The sequence below is a fragment of the Taudactylus pleione genome, unplaced genomic scaffold, assembly GCF_031769625.1.
Source record: "Taudactylus pleione unplaced genomic scaffold, aTauple2 ptg000685l, whole genome shotgun sequence".
Taxonomy (NCBI): domain Eukaryota; kingdom Metazoa; phylum Chordata; class Amphibia; order Anura; family Myobatrachidae; genus Taudactylus; species Taudactylus pleione.
Genome location: NW_028285087.1, coordinates 3,587,251 through 3,601,630, shown reverse-complemented (window position 1 = coordinate 3,601,630; position 14,380 = coordinate 3,587,251).

Below are 14,380 nucleotides of genomic sequence, written 5' to 3'. Positions count from 1 at the left end.
CAGGTGTGCTGCACTGACACACCCATTACCTCCGGGTGTGCTGTACTGACACACCCATTACCTCCGGGTGTGCTGCACTGACACACTCATTACATCCAGGTGTGCTGCACTGACACACTCATTACCTCCAGGTGTGCTGCACTGACACACTCAGTACCTCCAGGTTTACTGCACTGACACACTCAGTACCTCCAGGTGTGCTGCACTGACACACTCATTACCTCCAGGTGTGCTGCACTGACACATTCATTACCTCCAGGTTTGCTGCACTGACACACTCATTACCTCCAGGTGTGCTGCACTGACACACTCATTACCTCCAGGTGTGCTGCACTGATGCCCTCATTACTTCCAGGTGTGCTGCACTGAAACATTCATTACCTCCAGGTGTGCTGCACTGACACACTCAGTACCTCCAGGTGTGCTGCACTGACACACTCAGTACCTCCAGGTGTGCTGCACTGACACACTCAGTACCTCCAGGTGTGCTGCACTGACACACTCATTACCTCCAGGTGTGCTGCACTGACACACTCAGTACCTCCAGGTTTACTGCACTGACACACTCATTACCTCCAGGTTTACTGCACTGACACACTCATTACCTCCAGGTGTGCTGCACTGACACACTCATTACCTCCAGGTGTACTGCACTGACGCACTCATTACCTCCAGGTGTGCTGCACTGACACACTCATTACCTCCAGGTGTGCTGTTCTGACACATTCATTACATCCAGGTGTGCTGCACTGACAAACCCATTACCTCCAGGTGTGCTGCACTGACACACTCATTACCTCCAGGTGTGCTGCACTGACACACTCATTACCTCCAGGTGTGCTGCGCTGACACACTCATTACATCCAGGTGTACTGCGCTGACACACTCATTACCTCCAGGTGTGCTGCACTGACACGCTCATTACCTCCAGGTGTGCTACGCTGACACGCTCATTACCTCCAGGTGTGCTGCACTGACACGCTCATTACCTCCAGGTGTGCTGCGCTGACACGCTCATTACCTTCAGGTGTGCTGCGCTGACACGCTCATTACCTCCAGGTGTGCTGCACTGACACACATTACCTCCAGGTGTGCTGCACTGACACACCCATTACCTCCAAGTGTACTGCACTGACACGCTCATTACCTCCAGGTGTGCTGCACTGACACGCTCATTACCTCCAGGTGTGCTGCACTGACACACATTACCTCCAGGTGTACTGCACTGACACACCCATTACCTCCAAGTGTACTGCACTGACACACTCATCTCCAGGTGTGCTGCACTGACACGCTCATTACCTCCAGGTGTGCTGCACTGACACACTCATTACCTCCAGGTGTACTGCACTGACACACTCATTACCTCCAGGTGTGCTGCACTGACACACTCATTACCTCCAGGTGTGCTGCACTGACACACTCATTACCTCCAGGTGTGCTGCACTGACACGCTCATTACCTCCAGGTGTGCTGCACTGACACGCTCATTTCCTCCAGGTGTACTGCACTGACACACACATTACCTCCAGGTGTACTGCACTGACACACCCATTACCTCCAAGTGTACTGCACTGACACACTCATCTCCAGGTGTGCTGCACTGACACGCTAATTACCTCCAGGTGTGCTGCACTGACACACTCATTACCTCCAGGTGTGCTGCACTGACACACTCATTACCTCCAGGTGTACTGCACTGATGCACTCATTACCTCCAGGTGTACTGCACTGATGCACTCATTACCTCCAGGTGTACTGCACTGACGTACTCATTACCTCCAGGTGTACTGCACTGACACACTCATTACATCCAGGTGTACTGCACTGACATACTCATTACCTCCGCACTGACACACTCATTACCTCCAGGTGTGCTGCACTGACACACTCATTACCTCCAAGTGTGCTGCACTGACACACTCATTACCTCCAGGTGTGCTGCACTGACACACTCATTACCTCCAGGTGTGCTGCACTGACACACTCATTACCTCCAGGTGTGCTGCACTGACACACTCATTACCTCCAGGTGTGCTGCACTGACACGCTCATTACATCCAGGTGTACTGCACTGACACACTCATTACCTCCAGGTGTGCTGCACTGACACATTCATTACCTCCAGGTGTACTGCACTGACACACCCATTACCTCCAAGTGTACTGCACTGACACACTCATCTCCAGGTGTGCTGCACTGACACGCTCATTACCTCCAGGTGTGCTGTTCTGACACACTCATTACATCCAGGTGTACTGCACTGACACACTCATTACCTCCAGGTGTGCTGCACTGACACACTCATTACCTCCAGGTGTGCTGCACTGACACACTCATTACCTCCAGGTGTGCTGCACTGACACACTCATTACCTCCAGGTGTGCTGCACTGACACACTCATTACCTCCAGGTGTACTGCACTGACACACTCATTACCTCCAGGTGTGCTGCACTGACACACTCATTACCTCCAGGTGTGCTGCACTGACACACTCATTACCTCCAGGTGTGCTGCACTGGCGCACTCATTACCTCCAGGTGTACTGCACTGACGCACTCATTACCTCCAGGTGTACTGCACTGACACACTCATTACCTTCAGGTGTGCTGCACTGACACACTCATTACCTCCAGGTGTACTGCACTGACACACTCATTACATCCAGGTGTACTGCACTGACACACTCATTACCTCCAGGTGTGCTGCACTGTCAAAAGGAAGATTTACAGTGCGCTTATCTGGAGCACAACAGACTAGATGGGAGCTATTCAAGCTAGAGAGGTCACTACTCTCCATTAGACACAGAAGAAATACAAATACAAGTTAGCTTGCAATCACCCATGGAATAATAATGGGCCAGTGTCAAAAATGTGTAACAGTGATGACAATAGTACTGTAGGTTGGGTTAAAATTAAAATTATTTTTATTTTGCCCATGTACATGTAAAATCATCTGGGTGGTGCAGACATACCAACATAAAAACAGTAGGGAGGGGTGGTGAGGAAAGACAAGGGAAATGGTAATTGCAAAAAGAGGAAATGCCAAGGTAAAAAATAATAAATAAATAAAAAATATAGAAAAGTGAGATATAAAGTCACTAACACTCAATGGTTCTCATAGTATAAATTGTGCAAAAATAAGTTTCAATCAAGGAACAATGTATCCATGTGGAGCTTATTTCCAGCAAGAGTCCCTATTCAGGTGTGTACGTGAAGTACAACTGGAGCTGTTTGTGTTAAATTTCTGTGTAGCAATATGTTCAATTTCTCAAGAGACCGAATCCGCATGTAGTTAGTCAAAACGACTATCGGCCCTGCAGTGGATGGATGGAACGATATCATCCAGATGTCTGGGCAGCTTAACGGTGGGTACACACCTAAGCGGTATATCTGCAGATCGAGTGATCTGCAGATATATCTGCGGATGATGGTCATTCATACACACTGAACAACCATCATCTGCATGCTGCAGCGGGTCCCGGCGGGCAGGGGGCAGGGCGGGGGCATGTCTGCAGACCGCCCGTACACATCTACCGATGGACAGATACAGTCAGGTGCATAAATATTGGGACATTGACAGAATTTTCATATTTTGGCCTCTATTCACCACCACAATGGCTTTGAAATGAAACAAACAAGATGTGCTTTAACTGCAGACCCAAATTTAATTTGAGGGTAATTACATCCAAATCAGGTGAACGGTGTAGGAATTACAACAGTTTCTATATGTGCCTCCCACTTTTTAAGGGGCCAGAAGTAATGGGACTAACTAACAATCCTAAATCTAACTTTCACTTTTTAATACTTTGCTGCAAATCTTTTGCAGGCAATTATAGCCTGAAGTCAGGAACGCATAGACATCACCAGACGCTGGGTTTCATCCCTGGTGATGCTCTGCCAGGCCTCTACTGCAAATGTCCAGTTCCTGCTTGTTCTTGGGGCATTTTCCCTTCAGTTTTGTCTTCATCAAGTGAAATGCATGCTCAATCGGATTCAGGTCAGGGGATTGACTTGGCCATTGCATAACATTCCACTTTTTAGCCTTAAAAAACTCTTTGGTTGCTTTTGCAGTATGCTTCGGGTCATTGTCCATCTGCACTGTGAAGCGCCGTCCAATGAGTTCTGAAGCATTTGACTGAATATGAGCATATAATATTGCCCAAAACACTTCAGAATTCATTATGCTGCTTTTGTCAGCAGTCACATCATCAATAAATACAAGGGAACCAGTTCCATTGGCAGCCATACATGTCCACGCCATGACACTACCACCACCATGCTTCACTGATGACGTGGTATGTTTTGGATCATGAGCAGTTCCTTTCCTTCTCCATACTCTTCTATTCCCATCACTCTGGTACAAGTTGATCTTTGTCTCATCTGTTCATAGGATGTTGTTCCAGAACTGTAATGGCTTTTTTAGATGTTGTTTGGCAAACTCTAATCTGGTCTTCCTGTTTTTGGGACTCACCAATGGTTTACATCTTGTGGTGAACCCTCTATATTCACTCTTGTGAAGTCTTCTCTTGATTGTTGACTTTGACACATATACACCTACCTCCTGGAGAGTGTTCTTGATTTGGCCAACTGTTGTGAAGGGGTTTTTCTTCACCAGGGAAATAATTCTTCTGTCATCCACCACAGTTGTTTTCCGTGGTCTTCTGGGTCTTTTGGTGTTGCTGAGCTCTCCGGTGCTTTCTTTCTTTTTAAGAATGTTCCAAACAGTTGATTTGGCCACACCTAATGTTTTTGCTATCTCTCTGATGGGTTTGTTTTGATTTTTCAGCCTAATGATGGCTTGCTTCACTGATAGTGACAGCTCTTTGGATCTCATATTTAGAGTCGACAGCAACTGATTCCAAATGCAAATGTCACACCTAGAATCAACTCCAGACCTTTTACCTGCTTAATTGATAATGAAATAATGAGGGAATAGCCCACACCTGTCCATGAAATAGCTTTTGAGTTGATAGTTCCATTACTTTTGGCCCCTTAAAAAGTGGGAGGCACATATAGAAACCGTGGTAATTCCTACACCGTTCACCCGATTTGGGATGTAATTACCCTCAAATTAAATCTGAAAGTCTGCAGTTAAAGCACATCTTGTTTGCTTCATTTCAAAGCCATTGCGGTGGTGAATAGAGGCCAAAATATGAAAATTCTGTCAATGTCCCAATATTTATGCACCTGACTGTATGTCTGCAGACATACCGTATCTGTTCATCAGATGTGCAGCGCAGCCAATGCGATATGTCTGTGAACAACGCCGTTCACAGACATACTGGCCGACGTGCAGCAGATATATTGGCCGATCAATTATTCGGCCAATATATCTGTCATTGTGTACCCAGCATGAGACAACTACCAGATAAGAACTTTTACATTGAATTGTCTCAGATTATCTGGGATGGGACCCCTGACACTGCACTCTGTTTTGCTCACTATTTAAACCTTAATTCTTATCATCTCACATTCACTCACACTTTCAATCACTCCACTATTATATTCATAAGACAATAAAAGACAATAAAACAGTCACTTCAAATTTTTGTAAACCTGTAGATTCAAACAACGATCAACATTTCCATAATGGACACCACAAACCATGGAAATCTGATATACCAAAAAGTTAGTTACGTAGGGTAATAAGGAATTGTTCTACATTAGAGATTTTTTTGACAAACAAGTGGAAAAAATTATAGCTAATTTCAAAGATAGATACTATCCAGCACAACTCCTGAAGAAAGCGTGGGAAGACACTAGGAAATTAATACCTCTTTTCCACCAAAAACCCAGGTCCGACCTGGGTTTTTGGACATGGTTCCAACCCTGGTCAGACACAGGTCAGACCCATTTACACTGCACCTTTGATCTGGGTTACTCCCAGGTCAGCCCTGTTCACACTGAATTCAGGTCTGCCCTGCTAAACCTGTGAGGTCATAAAAAGTGGGAGGTGACTGCTCCACAACCACCAATCCGCTCATTTTAGGCATGATCCAGATCAGATAACCTGGGTTGCACCGTTTACACTGCACCATTACCTGGGTCCATCCTGGGTCCAACCCTGGTAGCTACCTGGGTTGGATTGCAGGGTCACTTGACCCAGGTTATTTTTCAGGGACCCTTTTACACTGAGCTGCAACCCGGGTAGACCCAGCAAAAACCCAGGTTTTTGCTCTGGTGTAAAAGGGGTATAAGTCAACTAGATCTCATCATCAAGGAGGTCAGGAGAGATCCTGGCTGTACATTCCTGGACGAAGATCCAGTCAATTTTATTTCTAAGTTCAATAATTGTTCTTCAAACCATATTAAAAAGATCATCCGCTCTAATTATTCTATTTTTACTCATGATCCTCATCTTAAAGGTCATATTCCAGCCCACTAGAGATAACCAAATGGTGCGCTAATCTTATAATTAATTCGAACACAATTAAATTACATTGACAGGGCAGAATTTAAACCAAGACGCCAATATTTGTACACAATATACTTTATATCCAAAACAAATAATATCAAATAACAATATACATATAAATATAAAACAAATAAACATACATAAAATATGCATACAAATAGACCACTATTCGGATCCTTATATAGAGTAGTGACCTCTCTAGCTTGAATAGCTCTCATCTGTAATTGGACCCAGCATCAAGAGAGAGGCGGTCACAGGCTGACTGAATTAGTGCCTCTGCAAACAATCAAAGCCGGGCGCTCGGATTTCCAACGGAGATAGATCTCCAGCATTTGGAGTGTGTAAGCGGCTGAAGAAGAGGTGGTCACAGGTTGACTTTATTGGAGCCTCTACATACCATCAAAGCCGGAGCCTTCTAAACATATGTTCGGGCTGATTGGGAATATCTACATTAAAAGTTTTTTACATCAAAGGACTGTCAACGCGAGTATCCCCTGCTATTATTAAAACTGGAGAGAATTGGTCGGTGGGACTGTAAAAAGGACCTCCTTATATTTACAAGTCTGGTGAGATTTAAAATTAATACATAATTGTGGCACTATGGACTTGATGCTGGGTCCAATTATAGATATATAAGGATCCGAATAGTGGTCTATTTTGTATGCATATTTAATGTGTGTTTATTTGTTTTATATTTATATGTATATTGTTATTTGATATTATTTGTTTTTGATATAAAGTATATTGTGTAGAAATATTGGCGTCTTGGTTTAAATTCTGCCCTGTCAATGTAATTTAATTGTGTTCGAATTAATTATAAGATTAGCGCACCACCATTTGGTTATCTCTAGTGGTATTTACAGATTTTCCTTGGAAAATTTGTTTTTAAGTAGGTGTACACAACCTACAGGTGTGTGCTGCTGTGTATATATATATCAAGATTGATTAGCGCCTAGCTTTTTGGTGTGTTGTGGGTGACATATTCCAGCCCAACCAAAATTGTATTTAAAAAGAATAAATATCTCAAAATTTCTATCTCCTAGTTATCTTAAACCTATCCCTCTGAATAAATCAGCTTGGTTACCCTCACGCCCACTCGGTTTTTATAAATTCGGTAAAAAACTGTACTATGGGTACTATGTACTATACACTAAATAAAGCCAAATTATTTTCTTCAATTAATCCATAACTAATAATAGATATCAAACAATTCTTTAACTGTGATACACGATTTGTGGTCTATGGGCCTGATTCAGATCCGGTCGCTATGAGCGTATGCTCGCTCGATGCGTATGCAAATATTTGAAAGTGACGCGGCGGGGAGCGATCGCTCACCAAAGCATAAGCACGCCCATCGTACCTGTACGAGCGTTCGCTTTGTGTATGCAGACTCCCCTTAGCGTATGCAGAGACGCCCATTGCCCCACGTCATCTCCTGGAAGTTTATGAAAACATTGGTACATCGACCACTATCGGATGTGAACGCAGTGCTTGTGGTAGCTTTTTTCTACCGCTAGCATTGCGAGGAAAACAGAGTAAAAAAATGACTGGTGACGTGTACTATGACGCTGCCTGTTAATTATGCACGTCTCTAAAATGGCGCTGAAACACTTAGGCACGCCTGTGTCTGCACCTCCACTCCCCCGTTTTTAATGGACTGCCCCTGTTACCACCCACAAACGGCCTCTACTGTCACTCACTCTGCTGGGCTGGCTTTGCTGTGCAAGCGAGGGATCTGCGAACGCTCTGTGTAGTTTGCGCACTGCGATGCACACGCATACGCAGATTAGCAACCATCGGCAATAGCGAGCGCACTGCGGATAGCGTCCGGGTCTGAATCAGGCCCTGTGTTCTTTTCTGTTCTTGTCCTTGCTATTACATTGGTAGAACAACACGTCCCTTGAAAAAAAAAAAATCCTCGAGCACAGAAGAAACATAATTAATAAGATAACTAACCATAGTGTGCCAAAGCACTTCTTAGAGCATCGCACAGACAGATTAAATGTCCTAAAAATAAGTGGATTCAAACATTTCCCTACTACCATTAGGGGGCTGGGGGGTGATAGATATCAAAAACTTTGTCAAAAATAAATTTACTGGCTATATTAACTTACACAATCACCCCAGATGGCCTGAACGAAGCTATAGAACTTAGGGCCTGATTCAGACCCACTCACAAGCGCATAGTGCTCGCAAGCGGGTCGATGGGTGGCCCAGTGCGCACGCGCGAGCCCCGGAGCGAGCGCAAAAAGCACTCGCTCCGTGGCTCACTACAAAAGGGGCGGCTGTCGATGTTGATCGACAGCTCACCCCATTTTGTAGGCGTGGCGGGGGGGTGGCTTCACAAACGGAGGCATTCCCATGCGAACGCCTGCCGTTTGTGGGCAGCCCCACTGACATCACCAGTGATGTCAGTGGGAAAGCTTCCGGCTCTATTAGAGCCAGAAGCTCTCTGAGGCTTGCAGCCATGAGACCCTACCACAAGGGTCTCGTCGCAAGCCCGATGGTCTTGACCATCGCGACCATCATCCTGGCCGCTCGCAATAGCTGTGGGTGGTCACCCACAGCTATGCGAGCGGCCAGGAGGCCGCTCCAAAGAAAAATAAAAAAACGCCCAGATTCAGGGCGAACGCTCTTTCAGAGCGTCCATCTCTGAATCAGGCCCTTAATTCAGTTTTGTGATGTGTCTGGCGCCCTCCATGGGGATTTTAGTGTTTGTCCGGTCACATTATCTCCATTTAGGTAACCACACACACACCCCAATGTGCTCAGCTCTTAATTTTTATTTTTGTACCCCCTAAATCACAAAATAATCAAATAATCCATATTTATATTTATATATGCCCTTTCATTCTCTACATGACCTCTTCTTTATAAATGTATTTCAACTCTATAATATCCTTCACTTGGTTATATTTTGTGTTATTTATTTATTTATATATCTTTTTTCTTATTTTGTTTTTTATTATTTGTCATCATTATTTTATTTCCAAATTTTATTTGATTTCATTTAATTTCATTTAGTTTATTGTTTTTCATTATGTGACACCTCAGATGGTTAATGCATATGTGTCTTTATCCCTGTATTTAGTTTTCATGTACACAAGTTCATATCTCTCCAATGAGAATATTTGTTACTAGTAATATACCATTGAGAAGTAGACTAGGGGCGGTATCCAATTAGCCCCGAATATTGTTCGGGCACTAATGGATCCCCATGATCGGCGAAAAATGGGGATTTTTCGACAATTATCCCCATTTTTTCACAGAATTTTTTTTCACCCTATCCCAGTGGCTCCCAAACTGTGCGCCGTGGCACCCTGGGGTGCCTCAGGACACTTGCAGGGGTGCCTCCGGTTGGTGGTCCAGCACCAAATCAACTTATTTATGGTCAATGTAATGTAAATATTTGGACAAACCGAAGCACAAACCTGTCACCCACCACATAACTGACCCTAAGGATGACAATTAAGCACAATTTACTTCACTTTACTACTTTACTACATTTGTTTCTGAATTTATCAATAACAAAGTTAAACTTAAGGGTGCCGCGAAAATAATGTTGATACTCTAGGGCGCCGTGATTCAAAAGAGTTTGGGAACCTCTGCCCTATCCTATTATTTAGAACAAAATAATAGGATATATCTCACAAAAACGCATGGGGTCCGCGATAAGCTCGTAGACCTATGTGTTATTTTGGGGTGAAAAAACGGCACTTATCATGGATTATTTTTCAAGACACATCAGATCCCTGAAAAATATCCACTATAACTGCCGGTGTCAGTCGGCACTTTGGGCTAATAGGATAGCCCCGCCTTGATCATTTAGCAGCGCTTCTTTTGCGCTGCTAATTGGATGCCCCTTTATGTTATTATAACCCCTAACTCATTGGGTTAACACCTTTTATGTTTGAAACTTAAGATCTCACTGTCTAAACCTATTTTTATACATCTGTGTAAATATATTTAGTCAAATCGTAACTACTAACCCAATTACTGATCACTTTTGAATGAGTTTGAATATATGTTAAATATCTGACAATAGAGACCAAACCACTATTCCCCTGATGTACTATATGTCCCCCACGCCGAGCGTTGCCTAGACTACCACACTCACTACAATGGAACATATCTTAAATGAAGTAAAAAAAAAAAATCACATGATCATTACAATCACGTGACCGCAGCGTCTAATATTACTCTGATTGGTAACGTAGGCACTTTGGACCTCATTCAGAGTCGGTCGTTGCGGCTGCACGGTCGTAAGGGAAAAGGGGCCGGATATGCAAATGATGCACTCGCAAGTTGCGTCGTTAAGATGGGATCGTTAGCTAGACGACCAAGGGCAGGATGCGGCCGTAAGACTAAAAATACTCCCCTTCTCGTTCGCATTACACGTCATCTCCGGGCATATAAAGATTAATCGAGACCATCGGGAACCATCGGAGCTGGTCGTAGAGCTTAAGGCTGACCATACCGTCTCTTAAGCTCTACGATCAAGTCAGTGTAAAATCCTCCCATGTCACATGTGCTATGACACTACTTAGTTAATTATGCACTCCCATAAAACGCCGTTTGCATAGTCAGGCACGCCTGCGTTCGGATCTCCACTCCCCCGTTCACAAGCACCTTCCCCTGTTACCACCCACAAACGCCTCATCCTGTCACTCAAACTAACGACCTGGCCAAGTTCAAGGAGAGAGATATTTCCGATAGTAACAGCTGCTATGCGCACGCACATTGCGAATTTTACGCATGCGCAGTTTAGCGAACATCGGTGGCGTACGACCGTGCGGCCGCAACGACCGACTCTGAATGAGGTCCTTTGTACCTGCAATGTTATAGCCCCCATTCCCAGTCATGTGACCGCGACATGAAATATATGGCTATGGTTTGTTATATAAACAAGGAGTTTCTGAGATTCATTTGTCTCCATTTATTATTAAAAACAGAACAGTGTGAACAATAGAATGAGCGTCATTACTGCATAAGCTAAACAGGTATAATAGCTGCACCTGCTGTCAGCAGATCAGTGTGCCCTGTACCTGGCCGATGAGAGTCTGGTAACAATAGAGAAGGAGTACTGTACCTTAAATGTTGCTTAGAAGAGATTACATGCGAGTGTTCATTCTCTGTTGGGGTCCCGCCGTGCGCACAGCGGGGGTCCCTGGAAAGACTAATGGTGCATACACACTGGGCGATTAAAGTGGACGACTGAACGATAACGATATCGTTATCGTTCAGTCGTCCACTTTATCGTCCATTTTTAACACAAAAAAGATGAACGATGACGACGACGCGTGTTCCCGCGGGTCGTTCGTCATCATCGTTCATCGCGCTGACATGCAGGCCAACCTGACGACCTCGTCAGGTTGCTGCATGTCAGGGAATGGGTGAGAGAGCCCGGCGCTGAACGATATCGCTAATGATATCGTTCAGCGACTGTGCTCAATGTCATGAACGACATTGAGCACAGCCTGCCGGGGACACACTAGACGATATCGCTCAGGGAGCATATCGTCTAGTGTGTATGCACCTTAACACGTGTTTCACCCTGATCCGGCTTGTTCACAGTCACATTTTCTAATTACCGCAGCAAGTGGTAGGGGGCTCATACTTTCACACTACACATTTTAAGGGGGCTTTGTTGTTATTGATTGTTTCACAGAGTAGCCTGGTCAGCCACGGTACTAGGGAAATATATATATATATATATATATATAGATTTGTTGTTGGGGATGCCCCAGAGTCCGTCTCCCGTAAGGGAGAAGGAATGTGGTCAGCATCCCGGCATGCGGGATGCCGATGGTCGAAATAACGGAGCCGAAATCCCGACAGTGTCGAGATCCCGGCACCAGAATTAGGTTTAGGCACTAGGGGGGAGGTTAGGGTTAGGCCCCGGGGAGGGTTAGGGTTAGACATAGGGGTAAGGGTTAGTCTTACCTTCTTTCCTTATGGGTGTCGGGATTCTGACTGTAGGGATGCCGCTGTTGGTATTCTGACCAGTGGCATCCCGACCGCCGGGATCTCATATCCATATATAGTATAGATCCTTGTTGGTGGAGGTAAAGATGGAAGTAGAGAGATTTAAGTGGAATAGTTTGTGGGAGCTGGATGGAATGTGAGCTGTCCCTGAGTGAAGTCCAAATTGAATCCGGTCACCAGGGCCGTAACTAGGGTAGTGCGACCAGTGCCGTGGCACAGGGCACCGCAGGGCAGGGGGCGCTATTTGGGCCTGTCAAATTTCTGTATATTATCATTCTCACTTGTAGCTTCCTCTTATTTCATCCCCAGCATCTCCTGGCCTCTCCTATCTCTTCCCTGGCCCTTCCCCATGAGGCCATGGCCCTTTTTCAGGTGCACTATCTTATGTCCCTATTTCAAAAATAGGGAGGGGGGGCGCCAATGCTCTTTCTGGCACAGGGCACCAAAAACTCTAATTACGGCTCTGCCGGTCACAATGGTCATAATATTGTATAGTGCACACTGGAGGTGCGCAGAGTGGAGAAGTGACAGCCAAGATACAGAGGGGGAGATTTATCGAATCTTGGAGAGAGATAAAGTGGAGAGAGATAATGTACCAACCAATCAGCTTAAAGCTGTCATTTTACAGACTGTGTTTGAAAAATGACAGAAGCTGATTGGTTGGCACTTTATCTCTCTCCAAGATTTGATAAATCTCCCCCAGAGAGAGAGCTACAGAAAAAAAGATATGCCAGTTAAAGTTCCTAGTGTGAGAATACTGAGACACAGGTGGAGCTGTAGAGTTGGATGATGATGATCTGTAGCACTTGAACACTTCTGATTGACTGATTGCATCTTGACTTGGCCCCTCCCGCTGATAGTACCTCATTCATTAATGTAGCTGCTCTATTCAGTGAAGTTGTTTAATCGTACATATGAACCCTATCGAGTGCATTTGGAGGCATACTGGGGCCGCCAAGCCTCTCCGAGCAGGGCATGTCCAGATAGAGAGGGACAAGAGGCATTAGCACAGTGTAGGAGCAACGTGCTGGCTAATCAGGAGAGCTGCTACAGGGGACGCGGGAGGAACTTATGATTATCCTCCGAGATGTGAAGTGTCAGCTCTTGTGTAGCATCATTGAAACACTGGCGGTTTTTATTACCTATTTCTATGCTGCATGATGTGTTCAATAAAAGAGTGGACTTCTGCAAGAGGTGGTCTGGTGGCCATTTATTATAGCTGTGATGTGAACGGTACCGATACCAGTTTCAGGGGGCCCTCTCCACATGCCAACCCACAGGGCCGGCACTACCACTAGGCAAACTTAGGCAGCTGCCTAAGAGCGCCGGCCCTACAGGGCGGTAGTGTGGACCGCACATAAGTGCAGTCCGCACTACCTACTAGGAACAAACACACAACCACCGGCGCCGGCAGCTACTACTGGGGGCACTGCTGGGGGGGCTACTACTGGGGGCACTGCACAGGGGGGACAAGTACTGGGGGCACTATATAAGGGGCACTGAGCAGGGGGGGACTAGTACTGGGGCACTATATAAGGGGCACTGCACAGGGGGGCACTACTACTGGGGGTATTATATAAGGGGCACTGCATAGGGCGACCACTACCTGGGGCAATGCGTAGGTGGGACTACTACTGGGGGCATTATATAAGGGGCACTGCATAGGGGGACCACTACCTGGGGCAATGCGTAGGTGGGACTACTACTGGGGGCATTATATAAGGGGCACTGCATAGGGGGACCACTACTGGGAGCACTGCATAGGGAGCCACTACTAGGGGCACTGTATAGGGGAGACCACTACTGGGAGCACTGCATAGGTGGTCACTACTGGGAGCACTGCATAGGGGGCCACTACTGGGGGCACTGTATAGGGGGGACTACTACTGGGAGCACTGCATAGGGGGCCACTACTGGGGGCACTGTATAGGGGGCCACTACTGGGGGCACTGTATAAGGGCATGTGTAGCTATCCAA